This window comes from Aulonocara sp. 'chitande type north' Nkhata Bay, linkage group LG14, assembly GCF_057382095.1.
Source record: "Aulonocara sp. 'chitande type north' Nkhata Bay isolate Kocher_YH1m ecotype deep benthic linkage group LG14, A_spYH_male_GT1.1, whole genome shotgun sequence".
Taxonomy (NCBI): domain Eukaryota; kingdom Metazoa; phylum Chordata; class Actinopteri; order Cichliformes; family Cichlidae; genus Aulonocara; species Aulonocara sp. 'chitande type north' Nkhata Bay.
The window spans coordinates 20,446,494-20,461,273 of NC_141357.1; the positions used below are offsets into that span (position 1 = coordinate 20,446,494).

Genomic DNA, 14,780 nt, shown 5'->3' on the forward strand with positions numbered 1-14,780 from the left:
TGAGCATAAAGCATAAATAAAATAAAGCAAATAAATAAGATGAAACAATTGCCTTTAGCCTACGATTGTACTATATGGTTACAGCAGGTTAATAATAAGTAATGAGAGTGGTCAAAATCCTGAAAACTGACTAACAAGCCCCACTCCTCCTACCCCTCCACCTTTTGTTCTATATTTAGCTATTATTGATTCAACATACTGATTGATAAACCCCAAAGGCTCATCTGTGTCAGAGGTAGGCCACGTGTTGTTTCAGTCATGGATTCCACCATTAATGTCAACATCGGTTAATCAGCTTCTCTTTAGTTTATACCAGTTTCCATCACACAACCAAACATGTCACCCCACACACACACACACACACACACACACACACACACACACACACACACACACACAAGGCAGTTTCTACATGTACATATTCTCTGCATGCAAAATGCAGTGTCTGCAATAAAGTGAGCCTTGAGAAAGATAAAGAACTGACATTTGAGAGAATTCACCAATCTTGCTGTGCTTAATTAAGTGAAAAGTTAAAATAAATAGCTTTTTTGATTAATGCCATAATTAAACGATGCAAGGCAACAATTAAAAGATCAAAAGATTAAGAAGACTAGTTCCTAAAGAAGATGCTTATTTTTTGTCAGTGAATGGCTTAAGGAAATAGACTGTATAGTGTAAAAGATTCAATTCAATTCAATTCAATTTTATTTATATAGCGCCAAATCACAACAAAAGTCGCCTCAAGGCACTTCATAGATACAGAGAAAAACCCAACAATCATATGACCCCCTATGAGCAAGCACTTTGGCGACAGTGGGAAGGAAAAACTCCCTTTTAACAGGAAGAAACCTCCGGCAGAACCAGGCTCAGGGAGGGGCGGCCATCTGCTGCGACCGGTTGGGGTGAGAGAAGGAAGACAGGATAAAGACATGCTGTGGAAGAGAGACAGAGGTTAATAACAGATATGATTCAATGCAGAGAGGTCTATTAATACATAGTGAGTGAGAAAGGTGACTGGAAAGGAAAAACTCAATGCATCATGGGAATCCCCCGGCAGCCAACGTCTATTGCAGCATAACTAAGGGAGGATTCAGGGTCACCTGGTCCAGCCCTAACTATATGCTTTAGCAAAAAGGAAAGTTTTAAGCCTAATCTTAAAAGTAGAGATAGTGTCTGTCTCCCGAATCCAAACTGGAAGCTGGTTCCACAGAAGAGGGGCCTGAAAACTGAAGGCTCTCCCTCCCATTCTACTTTTAAATGATGTAGAAGTGATCGAGTATTGTGTCTCTTCACTGAAGCTTACATGATCTGTGCCATAAAATAATGCTTTTGAACCTGTGAAGGATCAGTACCTTTTCTGTTTAGCTACTGGTCTTTTTTTTTTTTTTTTTTTTTTGGACATGTCTCCTTTCGATAAAAAAGCAAAAGATAAAAATCTTAAAGATTTTTATAATTTAAAATCTTAAATAATTGGGCTGAAAAAGTTAAACTTTGATGCTTGCAGGGATCAGTTCCCCAAACTAAGATTTGATATTAAATATTATTATTTAATGTCTCTGTCTAAATAAAATGTTATTCTATTGTGATTTCAAAAAGATCACTTCAATTCAATTTTATTTATATAGTGCCAGAAATCAGATAGAAACTGATTTAGTGGATCAGTGGATGATAGTCCCTAGAGAGGTGGCGTCTGATACCTGACCTGACATATGGACACAGACAAACAGGCACACACAGATACGAACATCCATTCCCACCCTCATGCTCTCATATGCAAATACTCAGCACTCATCCAATGTGGAGACAGACATAAATAGACACTGTACACACAATCACACTCCCCAAGCGCACTCTATACCCCAGGTCTAGGTACTCTTGCCCCTAGAGGGGGAAACTGCACCCAGACCCAGGTAGTGTTACCCTCTTCCCTGGGGTGGAGAGAAGCAGACCGCCCGGACTCCGCAGCAGCAGGGAGGCCCCACATTCCAGACCCCAATCGGATGGCCAACTCCTCCTCCCAGCCCCCCGCCCCAACAGGCAACAGAGAATGGGGGTGTATGAAGACTCCAAACCTCCCTCCGCCCGCTCATATGTAGTGTAGATGCATGTGTGTTCTAAGGTGCATTTAATACCCAGGAGGGCATGGAGCTACCTGCCAGAGAGCAGCAGGTAAGCGCATAGCCCCTCCCGATAGCCCTCAATGTCGACGTGTATTTAAAATTGAGAGGTGGGCAACGGCGCCAGAGGTGAGGTCGTACACCCTGACGGTCTTCTGGATGCCGTGTAGCGTGCCCACCCCCAAGGTCCTATATGTATGTGTAATGAGAGTGTGAGTAATGTGAATGTCTAAGTTGTGAGATAAAATTGTGGCACAGGCAGCCAGAAGGGGACAGAGGCCCCTCCCTGGGGGCTAGCTCCCCCGCTGACCCCAGTAGGCACCCCCACACTCTGGAACCTACCAGGGCAAGGGGGCCCAGGCCCATCCGGACTGGGGCCCAGGTCAGCAGGGGCAGCCCATCCAACCCCACCACAGAGAAAACTGCACCCACCCCATCATCCACTCATCTCCCAGACTACACAATGGTGTGTATGTGTAAGTTTGGTGATGGAGTTTTTATTATGAATGAATGATGAATTTTTTATGAATTATTATGTCTATTTTTATGCTTAAGGACAACAGATGGAAATTAGCCCTTGGCTATAATCTGGTATGTTTACATTCATGTAATTTTTTTTTTTTTTACATTTATGTTCATTAACATGCACTGTCCTAAATAAATAAATAAACAAGACAATAGACACCCAGGCTGAGTTCTTCCTCCACCTCTCTTATATCTCTCCCCCACCTGCAGAGTGAGTTCCTGGAGAGAGGAGACCTCCTTCAAAGATGTAACAGCGTCTCCCATCAGTTAAAGAGACCCTCAGGTGGCTTGATGCACCGGTGGCAACCCGCACCAGGGCTGAGCTCCCATATGCCCACCCGCCCACAACCCAGGTGACACACCAACCAGGACACAAGCTCCCAAGGCCCAGCCAGGGTCCCGGCCCGGAGACGGAGCACCCCCAGAACCCCATGCCCACCCCGGACCCACCTAGGGGCAGCCAGGCTACCAGGTCAGTAACCCATGTCCGTCAGCACAGACCCTCCCCTATCCCCGCTGCACGCAGCCACGAGGAAACCATCACCTAAGAGCCCTTAACAGGCCATGACCGCAACCCCGGATTGAGCCCTCCAAGGAAGACGCTCCTGGGGAATCCCCCGACGCCCCAAGCCTATCCCTACCCCCACACCAATCACAACAGCGAATGTGGGACCAAACTATTTTTTGCCATTTTCTAATTATGGTATATGGTGTACAAGGCCAAGTCTTTGGCTTTTAAATGAATATAAACTCTTTCTGTGTCTATGGTTGATTAATAAGCTGGAGTGGAAGATTGCTGCTGCTACTCCTCCTCCTCGGCCTGTACTTCGAGGATTCTGACATTGGTATAACTCAGGAGTGTTGATTCATTTAACTAACATAATCATCCTGTTGTAACCAGGCCTCTGTAAGGCAGAATGAATCAATATGTGGATCAATTATTAAATCATTTACTAAAAGGCAATTAGAACAGAGAGACATAGACCTAGTAGTGTTTCATAATTCACAAATAACTGTTTTATATTTTGGTCCGGTTGAGGATGTATATTACTCTTTTTTTGTCATTTTTTAAATACTTAAGTTATTTTTGCAGATTTTTGGTTTGGGGTTTGGTGATATGGGAACAGAGGGTCTCTATATAGGATTTAAAACAGAAAAACTTTTCCAGCTTTTAATACTTGAAATTGTCAAATACTAATATGTAACAAAGTGTTGCATATTTTTTACTTTTGATTCAAACTCTCTCATATTTTGTCCCTAAACCACCAGCCTGTGTGTTGTAGTACTGAGTTTTGATATCCAGAGCACTTTTAGAAATTGATCTAAGACCTGAAAGTTCAGGTCAAGTGTGGAAGACTACCTTTTCTTTTATTTCTTACACTTATGCTATATTTTAATACCAAGGACCCAACTTTTGTTGTTGATTAAATTACATCAGTAGGATAATGTTAAAGTTATAGAACAAAATCTGTTGCTATTCATTTCAGTCCTGGTAGTTTTTGTATTATATATAAAACAAATAATAATGACCTACCATCATACTGTCATCTGTGGATGTCTGTAGATGTTAGCCAGTTAAACCTCTACAAGGTTTTGTCAGAATTCATTCCAAACTTTTTAAGCTATTGTGTTTGCCACACGTGTATAAACTAGAACCTGGTCATGCAGTCTGGGAATGGGCTATTTCAAAAAAACTCACTGATTTAACTGTGGTCCTTAATAGGATGCCAGAGCTGCAATTTGTTAAGTTTCATGCCTCCTAGCTATCAACTGTAAGTGGTGTTATTGCAAGGGTTTGGGAACCACAGCAATTTAAAAGTAGCAGACCACACAAAGTAACAGAGCAGGGTTAGCAAGTCCTGAGACTCAGAGAGAGTAAAAGTCACTAGTGCTTTGCTAAAGCAGTAATAGAGTAGCAGAGTAGTATTACAGTTTTTTCTGATTGCTTAAGCACATTTTTTGTAACCATTGGCTAATTTTGCAAAACTCTTCACACAAATAAGAAAACCTGTCACCCAATAATCAAAACATTGTAGTTCTCTTGCAAAAGCAAGATTAACTAAGCTAGATTAACTCTTCACACCTTCGTAAAAATGGTGTTTCCGTATCAAACAGTACACACAAGCCATCATCTACTAAGCACACAATGCGCCAACTGCACACTGATGGTATGAATACAAAACACATCTGGCTTTTGCTTTCTCTGTGCACAAGGTAGGCTATGTCAGTTTGAGCTCATACTTCTGTCATAGATCCATAAGCATAGAGGGATCCAAACTTCAAGTACTGGTGTATTTGAAACACTGTAATAGAGTTCCAAACTTTATCTGACATTACAGTTTTTTCTGAATGCTTAAACCCTAACTGTGATTCCTGTAGCACAATCTCTAAAACTATTCAGACTTATAGCAAAACCACTCACTGAGTTTGCAAAACTAAAAGCACAAAAACTGCTTTGCACTCAGTTTGCAATTTTGTAACACACACTTTGCAAAACTGTAGGCACAATTCACTGCACAACACTCAATTACCAAATTTCCAACACACTCCTAGCAAAAGTATACACATGTATGGCTATCATTAACACTAATTTGCCAACTGTCTGGCACACTTTCACATGTGAAAACTTTCTTAGATAATTAGTTCACTTTGCAATCAGCCTAAGCACTATAATACAGGTAAGCTGTGTGTGCGGAGTACAATGGAGGGAGCAGAAAGAGTGAGAAGTAGAGGAGGCCGAGGAAGAGGACGTGGAGGTGAAGAAGTAGGATGAAGAGGACGACAAGGACAAGGAGGAGCAAGAGGAAGACGAGGAGGGGGGAGAGGAAGATGAGGAGGGGGGAGAGGAAGGGTAGGAAGAGTAAGAAATAGAATTGCTGATGACATCAGAGCTACAATAGTGGACCATGTAATCAACCGTGGAATGACCCTGAGGGTAGCTGGCCAACGGGTCCAGCCTAACTCGAGCCGCTACACTGTAGCAAGTACCATAAGGACATCTTGAAATGAGAATCGGTTAGTACAGTCACTTCGCACAAAGATTTGTAGCACTGCCATATGCCAATGAGAAACACACCAATACCATTGATGTAGAAATACTGAAATTGTTACTTTACAGAATTGCTAGATGACCAGATGCTGGGGGCAGAGGAAGCATGTTCACTGCAGACCAAGTAACCCATATAGTCATTATAGCGATTACAAATAATCCTATACTTGGAAATAAACACTTGTGTTTGTTTTGATGTGTTTGAATAAACACCAGTACTTGAAGTTTGGATCCCTCTATGCTTATGGATCTATGACAGAAGTAGCTCAAACTGACATAGCCTACCTTGTGCACAGAGAAAGCAAAAGCCAGATGTGTTTTGTATTCATACCATCAGTGTGCAGTTGGCGCATTGTGTGCTTAGTAGATGATGGCTTGTGTGTACTGTTTGATACGGAAACACCATTTTTACGAAGGTGTGAAGAGTTAATCTAGCTGTGTTTGCTTTTGCAAGAGAACTACAATGTTTTGATTATTGGGTGACAGGTTTTCTTATTTGTGTGAAGAGTTTTGCAAAATTAGCCAATAGTTACAAAAAATGTGCTTAAGCAATCAGAAAAAACTGTAACATCAGCACAAAAAGTGTGTGGCACAGGTTTCCATGGCCAATAACGTCTGCAGGTGCAATAAATATACATTACTGTGCAAAGGTTTTAGGCAGGTGAGGAAATGCTGTACACAAAGAATGCATAAAAATGGAAGTGTTAATCAAGTCAATCAACAAAATGCTGTGAATGAACAAAAGAGAAATCTAAATCAAATCAATATTTGGTGTGACCACCCTTTGACTTCAAAACAGCATCCATTCTTCTAGGGACACTTGCACACAGCTTTTGAAGGAACTCGGCTGGTAAGTTGTTCCAAACATCTTGGAGAACTAACCACAGACCTTCTGTGGATGTAGGCTTCCTCATATCCTTCTGTCTCTTCATGCAATCCCAGACACACTTGATGATGTTGAGATCAGGGCTCTGTGGGGGTCATACCATCACTTCCAGTACTTCTTGTTCTTCTGTATGCTGAAGATAGTTCTTAATGACTTTGGCTTTATGTTTGGGGTGGTTGTCTTGCTGCAGAATACATTTGGGGCCAGTAAACAATCATTTATATTTCTGTAAGCATTCTTTGTTTACAGAATTTTTCCCACAGCTGCCTAAAACTTTTGCACAGTATAATAATAATAACAACAACAACAACAACAACAACAACAACAACAACAACAACAATAATAATTAGGGCTGAACGATATATCGCATTTGCGATAATATCGCGACATGATCAAGTGCAATTTTCTAACCGCAAAGGCTGCGATTATACTCTGGACATGTCCAAATTCATGGGCTGCATCCTCCTGAGGCCGCATTTGTAGACCGATTACGTCACAGCGACGCGCCGAAGGCTGTCCAAATTACTACCATATCCCAGAATTCATAGCGCGGCCCAGCCAAACTCCAGTTTCCAACAATGGCGGCCGCTACTAAGTTTTAAAATTACTCATACTAATCTTTCTGGGTCACAAAATAAACTTTTAACATATTTTCAGGCGAGAAAGTAGTTGTGTAAACATCAAATATCTGCTCGGTTTATCAAGATATCCCATATTTGCAAAAGTGCTTCGACGTTTTCAGAGGCGTCTGCTACCCACCAGCTCGACAGCTAGCCGGGAGCTCGAGGGTTACTGATGCGGCCGAGAACGGCACAACTCCCGGCACATCATTTTCAGATCACCGCGGAGTTTCGCTGCTCGGGTTAAACGTAATATATAAGTCACTTAGACAACCTAAAAATGTTATTGTTGGGCTTTTTTCAGTGTTTTGTTTGTTCGTGAGTAAATCGGTTTGGCTGAGATTAAAGTTATTAGATTAGATAAAATAAAACTTTATTAATCCCCCGGGTGGGTTCCTCCTTGGTTTTCACACAGCTGACTAAACGTCAAACAGAAAACTTATTAAACAGAAGTATGAGACAGTCGAGAATTTACACCAGTGTCTGGTTATATTTTAGATAGCAAGAAGCAGACGGCCGAGTTTAATAAACTCCACCGAGACAGCGGTGACGCTAATCAGAAGGCTAGACCGTCCAATTTCACGCCTTTAAATTTTAAAGGCGTGTTTGTGTGTGTGTTTATACAATTGCTATTATGTTTGCACTTTATGTGTAATGTTACTGACTGCAGAGATCAGTAAGATGTGTGTATTTTTTATTTATTAGTTTTATTTATTTAATATTATTTTTTAATTGAATGACTGTCTAGTAGTTCACAGATGTCGAAAAACTGAGTGTGGTAAAGCCACTGATTTTGTTTCTGTATATTTCTGCAATCTGCACATTGTACTGACTTTCATTTTAATGTTTACACCAGGGTTCCTTGTCAGCACTTTATGCTCAGATGTTTGTAAGCTAAAAATAAACTATTGTGTATGTTCAAATATACTGTTGTGATTGAAGAAGTTAAATAAAAATGTCAGTCATCAATTCATGCATCACCTCATGTCATCATAACAGAGGTCTGTCTTCCAGGAAAGAACAGTTTAAAATTAATGTAATATAGTATTGGCCATACTATATGATGTATTGCTTGTCTTTGTTTAATAATACAGAAGACAAAGACCTTAAAAAATAATCGCATATCGCATCGCAATCGCAATATTGGGGCAAAAAATCGCAATTAGATTATTTTCCATAATCGTTCAGCCCTAATAATAATAATAATAATAAATTTACTAGAATTAGGAGAATACTGAAAATAAAACAGCGACTCATGGTTATTAAAAACTAGATCATTACTAATGTAGACAAATCAAAGAACAATATTTTCCACTATACCCCCACCCCCTCTCCTTCTGTATCTTTCTTTCCTCACTGTGGCAGCACATGAAGCTAATTTAGCTCACATGATCACTCCATCCATAAGCCTTCCCATCTGCCTGCCTGAGGCTGCGAGGCTTGACAACTGGCAGCAACCTCTGCTTTTGCCACTTTGCTTGTATCCCTGCCAAACTTTTTCACTTTGGTTGGACTTTAAAGTGTTATTTTTATATCTCAGGCTCGTGAGTGACCCGCTTGAGGATTTTTATTAATTCAATTCTTTTTTGGTCCAGAGGAAAAAAAGATCAAGATGAGACAGCAACAGGAGAGGCACCCCTCCATATTCCAACTAAGTGACAGCTGATTCTCAAAATTTGCTTCTTTAAACAAAATCTATTAGCTCTTCAAACACATCAGGAGTTGTGATGAGTAAATGCAACAAGGACGTAGGTGATAGTTTACTGGAAGAGCATGTGTCTGTACATGCGTGTGCGCGGTAGTGTGCATGTGTTACCTCAACCTGAACAAAACCCATTAGACCACTCCAGAGCTTTATGACATCCTGCTATTGTGACATTCACCTCTTACCTGGCAGTAATAGAGTTGTTGAGCTAATGTCACAGAGGGAGTGACATAGTAGAACCAGCAATTTGTGTGCACCTGCAGATACCCACCCAGACACGGAGACATGATGTAGCTGTTTTATGGCAATGTTATTCTCTGATATTTAACTTCCTAGATTAATTTATTGTCTTGCAATGAATTTAGATTAGAAAATCAAATTTTATGTCTGTGCATTTGCTAGTACATTCAGTACATCATGCAAAAGAATTTGAGCTGATGGATGCTACAGAGATCTGTTTTGAAACATGTTGGTGTAAAGGTGAGGAAGGAGTTTATGGATTTCTCCCAGTATGAAGGGCCACAGGCTACAACTGGGGGAGCAATGGTCAATGAGTAAATCAGCAGTGGACACATGAAGATGTGCATAAAGACACACACACAAACACAGAGGTATGCATGTACAAGAACCTGCCTTGGGATCAGACCGAGACAGCATGTAGTGCACATAGAAACATGGGTCATAAAACTTTCTCAAACTGAGTTCACTGTAACAGAATACAAATCGACTGGACTCTGGTGATGTACACAGAGAAATAAAAAGAGATCTGTGTATGCCAGGCTCCTATGAAACCACAGAGATCCTCATTTGGTTTACTTGTCAAACTGCATCATCAGTGTTTAAAGGTTAAACCACTCTCCATTGCATTTGAACTGACACACATAGAATGTGGTCAAAAAGGAAAAACACCACAGTGCTCAAAAAATTCCAAAGAAAATTTTTTTTACCTTTTATTTTTGGTGTGATTTTAAGTCCTGACCTCAAAGGGTTCATAGTTTATGTATATACTGTAAATATACACTCAGGGACCGCTTTATGACACTGTTCAACTGCTGGTTCATGCAAATATCTGAGCAGCCAATCACATGGCAGCAATTAAAACTAAAGACCAATTAAGTTCAAACCAAACATTAGAAAGGAAAAGAAAGGTGGTTTAAGTGACTTTGATGGTGGCGTGATTGTTGGTCTGGGTAGGCTGGTCTGAATCTTTCAGAAACTGTTGATCTGCTGGGATTTTTACCGCTCAGCGATCTTTAGTTTAGTTTAGAGTTTACAGAAAATGGCCAGAAAAAGAAATAATATCCAGTGAGAGGCATTTCTCTGGGTGAAAATGCCAAGAGGTCAGAGGAAAATGACTGATAGGAAGGCAACGGTAACTGAAACATCCGCTCACTACAACCAAGGTGTGCAGAAGAGCATACCCATAACCCTTACCTTGAAGCAGGGTGTGTGTGTGTGTGTGTGTGTGTGTGTGTGTGTGTGTGTGTGTGTGTGTGTGTGTGTGTGTGTGTGTGTGTGTGTGTGCATGTGTGTCCAGATATAGAGCAAAATCTCTTTCCAGCACCTTGTTGAATCTGAGCCATAAAGAATTAGGTCAGTTCTCAATGCAAAATGAGTCCAAACTGGTACTACCAAAGTGTACCTAATAATATGTCAAGTGATTTTATAACCATGGGAATATACATTCAAGTCAAATACAAGTTTCAAACTCTTTCCACACAAATGAAGATGATACACAAAGGATTTTTCCTCAGGTTTCCCATATCCACCACTTCCCACTATAACAGTTTTCTCTCCTCTCTACCCCCATCCCCCAGCCCTCTCCTGAGAGACAGTTAGAAAATATGCAGGCAGATCAGGCATAAAGGCAGATGGTGAGAGCCGAGAGAGAGAGAGTTAAGCAAAAAAGAGGGATGGAAAGAGAGAACGGGAGAAAGAGAGTGATAGGCACATAGAAAGAGAGAAGCTATGGCCACAGGCAGGCCATGGCCAATCAAGTGAAAAAGAGAACAGCTCACCCTAGCAGACCAGCTGAGCTCCTCCACAGTCTCATCTACAACAACTGTAAATACAGCACTACAGTGGAGAGCTGACAAATGTTTTTTTTTTCCTGTATATGAAGTAAATAAAAGAATAAAATATGAAAAAAAAACCTCATTCCTCTCAGATTTATGAACTAATTCAGGAGTAGTGATATTTAACACGGCTTGCCAGCGGCCAAGTTCATATTCTGAATTCTGTAATCGCCAAGAGGACTATTAAAGATTTACAAACAGTTACAGGATTTCATCGCTGGACCAACAGTTAATCCTTAAGTAAATCAATTGATTGTTTAATAATGGATGGTATATATTTTGGAAGGGGAGCAGTTGAAGATTGTTAATGCTCCAGAGGCTACATTTCTTTGCAAAATTGTATCTCTGCAATGAATGCTCCTTTAGCTCCTGCTCATACTCGGCAGAACTGAAATGCAAACACAGATCAGCAGATATTGATTAAAGAGTGTTTGGATTAAAGGTGGATAAACTACACAAACCATTGTGCTGGAGTCGGATAAAACTGCTTCTCCCCAGCACTACTTCACCTAAGAACAACAGTGACAGTGAATCTCTCAGTAGAGGCTTCACTCTCCTTCTTGTGAACGCCAGACTCTGTGACCTAAAAACTAGGCTCTATCAAGAAGCTTAATTTAGACATTGCTTCAAGTTGTCCTATTTAAACCATCTCATCATTACTGATAAAATGGCTTGCACACATGTGTATGCACGAGCGCTCACACACACACACACACACACACACACACACACACACACACACACACACACACACACACACACACACACACACACACACACACACACAAAGCATAGAGAACAAGCAGCCTATGCCAAGAGTGAATCAAACCAATACTGGACCTGTTTAAGAAGATTGTCCTGGTGGCGCCCCATGGTACTAGCTGAGTGCCTCCTCTGCATCATTAACGTTCAGCTCGAAGAGAGCCACTCACTCGTGATATTTGCAACAAGATTCCTGGAGAAGTCAACAGCTTTATGCTGTCCTCACTTCCTTAAACCTTAATTCAAATGTCACAGTAAGTGACACATAAGAGTCTCAATCCAAAGCAACTGACATTTCAACAATGTAGCCCACAAACACTTCCTCGCACTCTCTCGTCTCCTTTCCGCTGCTGCTGCTTCATAAGCCCCCCCGCCTCATCATCTCACCCGCCCCTGCTTCCACACATCTACCAATTGAAAACTGGTTCACTGGTGGTTCAGGGACGACAAAACCTGCAGCACATAGAAATCAGTTATATTGAAAATACTTGGTTGCTAGGACACATTGGGGCAAAGATCAAAGTGATTCATCTATGGACCATAAAATAGTTGTTTGGGGTTCAGTCGGCCACAGTTATACTACGCCTTCTACTTGTCAAGGGTTTCCTGTGATAGCAGATGATGCATGACAACCAAACAGTGGGTAACGTGTGTTATCAGAAAAGCACTCTCAGCATCAGGACACTGAGGTACATATTGATTCATTAAAAGTCTGTTAACATGGTTGGATGTTGGCTAAAACTGGAATTACATGTCAACTGTGGGAAAAAAACAGATGATTTAGCTACTATATAAAAAAATGTAAATAAATCACCACAGTATGGAGAGAGCCACACTTCCCGAAAAGACCATATTGACTTCAAAATATGGGAATCTTAAAAAGTTAGAGGCCCCTTTCCAAGGATGACGCTTCTTAGCATTCATCAGATTTTACTTTGTGGTTTTCTATGTATTATCGTAGGATCTTTACCTCACAATATAAAGCACCTTGAGGCAACTGTTATTGTGATTTAGTAGTATATAAATATGAAATTGCACATTGCTCTGTCAAAATTCTTCCTACGGGAATGTTTGAGAGCTAAGTTAATGTGATATAATACCACTATGTTACAGTGCTGTGCAAAAGTCTTGAGCCACCACTCTTTTCTTTTGCTAGGAAAATGGGAAATTGGTGCAATGATTTATTGAAACTTGTAAACATACTAGCATAAAAACTAGCTTTTATTTCATTAGTTTTGTTACCTGGCTGAGATCAATTCCCAATCAAAACCTGAAATATTAATTATTAAGACAATAATAACAACAATGCAAACGTGCCCCACTAACATATCGCTGGAGAGACAGAAGTGAGTCAAACATGAATAGGAATGTGCCGAAATGTCTTGAGTGTGTTAAAACAGATTATTTAAGACCGGACAGCTTTCACAGTCAGCTGAGCAGGAACAAAAAGAGTTTAATGTTATGAAAATAAAGATCTGCTTTGAAGCTATTTTGATATTCAGCAAATCTTCAGATTAGAAGAGGAAATTTTGCCAAAGACACACATCCTTTTTTGCCCTTTCCCTCTGGGCTGCATTGACCCAGAATCCGTCCAGAGCTGTCTTGTGGTCCCAATCTGGATGGCACATAATCTGCAGATAAAAGCTAACGAACAGAAGCTGCTCTCAAAGATCATTCTACTTAAACTATAGAGTGCTATCTGGGCGCATAACATCATCTCTCTTGTTCTACGGTCCCTCCTTTGCTTACCACTCCTCTCTTCCTTTTTCCCATCTAAAAATAAACAAGAGCAGGCACAGCTGATAAACAAAAAGAAAAAGACACGTGCACCCTTAATGCTGGAGGGCTGATCTACATTTGCTTCTCTTCAGCTCTCTCCCACCACCATCCTGTATCTGTACCCTCTATGAAGTTATTTTTTAAGACTTCCTTCAATAAGGTAAAAAGAGTAATTCAGGTAAACACACTGATAACAATTTTTGAAAAGGTTAATGCTTAAAACGATGGCGTCTTTAACAGAGCACGGCTGCCTACTCATCATTCTAGACATGCTGATTCAAAAGATGACCAGTAGGGGGATTTCTCAAAATGTACAGGTAGTTTGAAATTACATTAGAGAACTAGTGGCCCCAGATGGAAGCAAGAGGTAACTGTTTGGCACTTTAACAAAGAACAGAAACTGTCCATTGTGAGTATTTTTAATTATACTTCTCTGACCTATATTCCACGATGCTGAAAGCTGGTGAACTGGTAAAGAAGTTTTTAACGTTTAGATTTAACATCAAGAATTAAGCACAAGAATTCTGTGTGATTCTCTAAATAGTTTAACTTAAAATTGCAACCACTGCAATTTTAACTTCATGTAATGGTAGAAAAATACATGCACATAGAAACCAGGACAAAACAAGCCAATGATAAATGTAAAAACAAGCAACGGCTTGCACACTTTGGGGCAAAGCTATTATCAGTTTTTGTTCATGAACAGCTGTTCAGGACAGTAGTAGTAGTATTAGTAGTACAGATGGATGCATGCGTTTGAAAAAGGACAATGTAGAATTGAAAATAATTTAAAATACATCTGAATAAAGTTCTTTAGATGTATGTAAAGGTTGTACCTTTGTGTTCTAGGTATGTCTTTATTTATAACAGTCAAATCATTCAAACTAGTGACACTGTGTATACCAGTGATACTCCCTCTAAAATTAAAGGTATTTTTTTAAAGTTTTTTTTTTAATAGGAAAAAAAGAATGCTGTACTTATAAACATATTTTGATTAGTGTGTAATTATGTCTTCCAACAAAATGTGATCTCATGAACTAATGAATTCATTAAAAATACATAAGAGTGAGTGCTGGTTTGTGGAATGTGCCATGTTGTATTTTACCTATGCGCCTAGAGACAAGGTGCATACACAGTACGCTTTATAAATTACTTTTCATTTAAAGATCACAAAGAATCCTTTCAAATTATATATGACCAGTTAACATTTATTAAATGTACATTTTCTACAATAAGATAGACAAAACAGAGAAAACCCAAAC

The 14,780-nt window shown here is 40.1% G+C and overlaps 1 protein-coding gene across 1 annotated transcript in view; it reads right to left on the reverse strand.

Annotated features, from left to right (window-relative positions):
- LOC147314485 (cGMP-inhibited 3',5'-cyclic phosphodiesterase 3A-like) overlaps positions 1-14,780 on the reverse strand; it is a 68,465-nt gene that overhangs the window by 21,883 nt on the left and 31,802 nt on the right. The window lies entirely within an intron of this gene.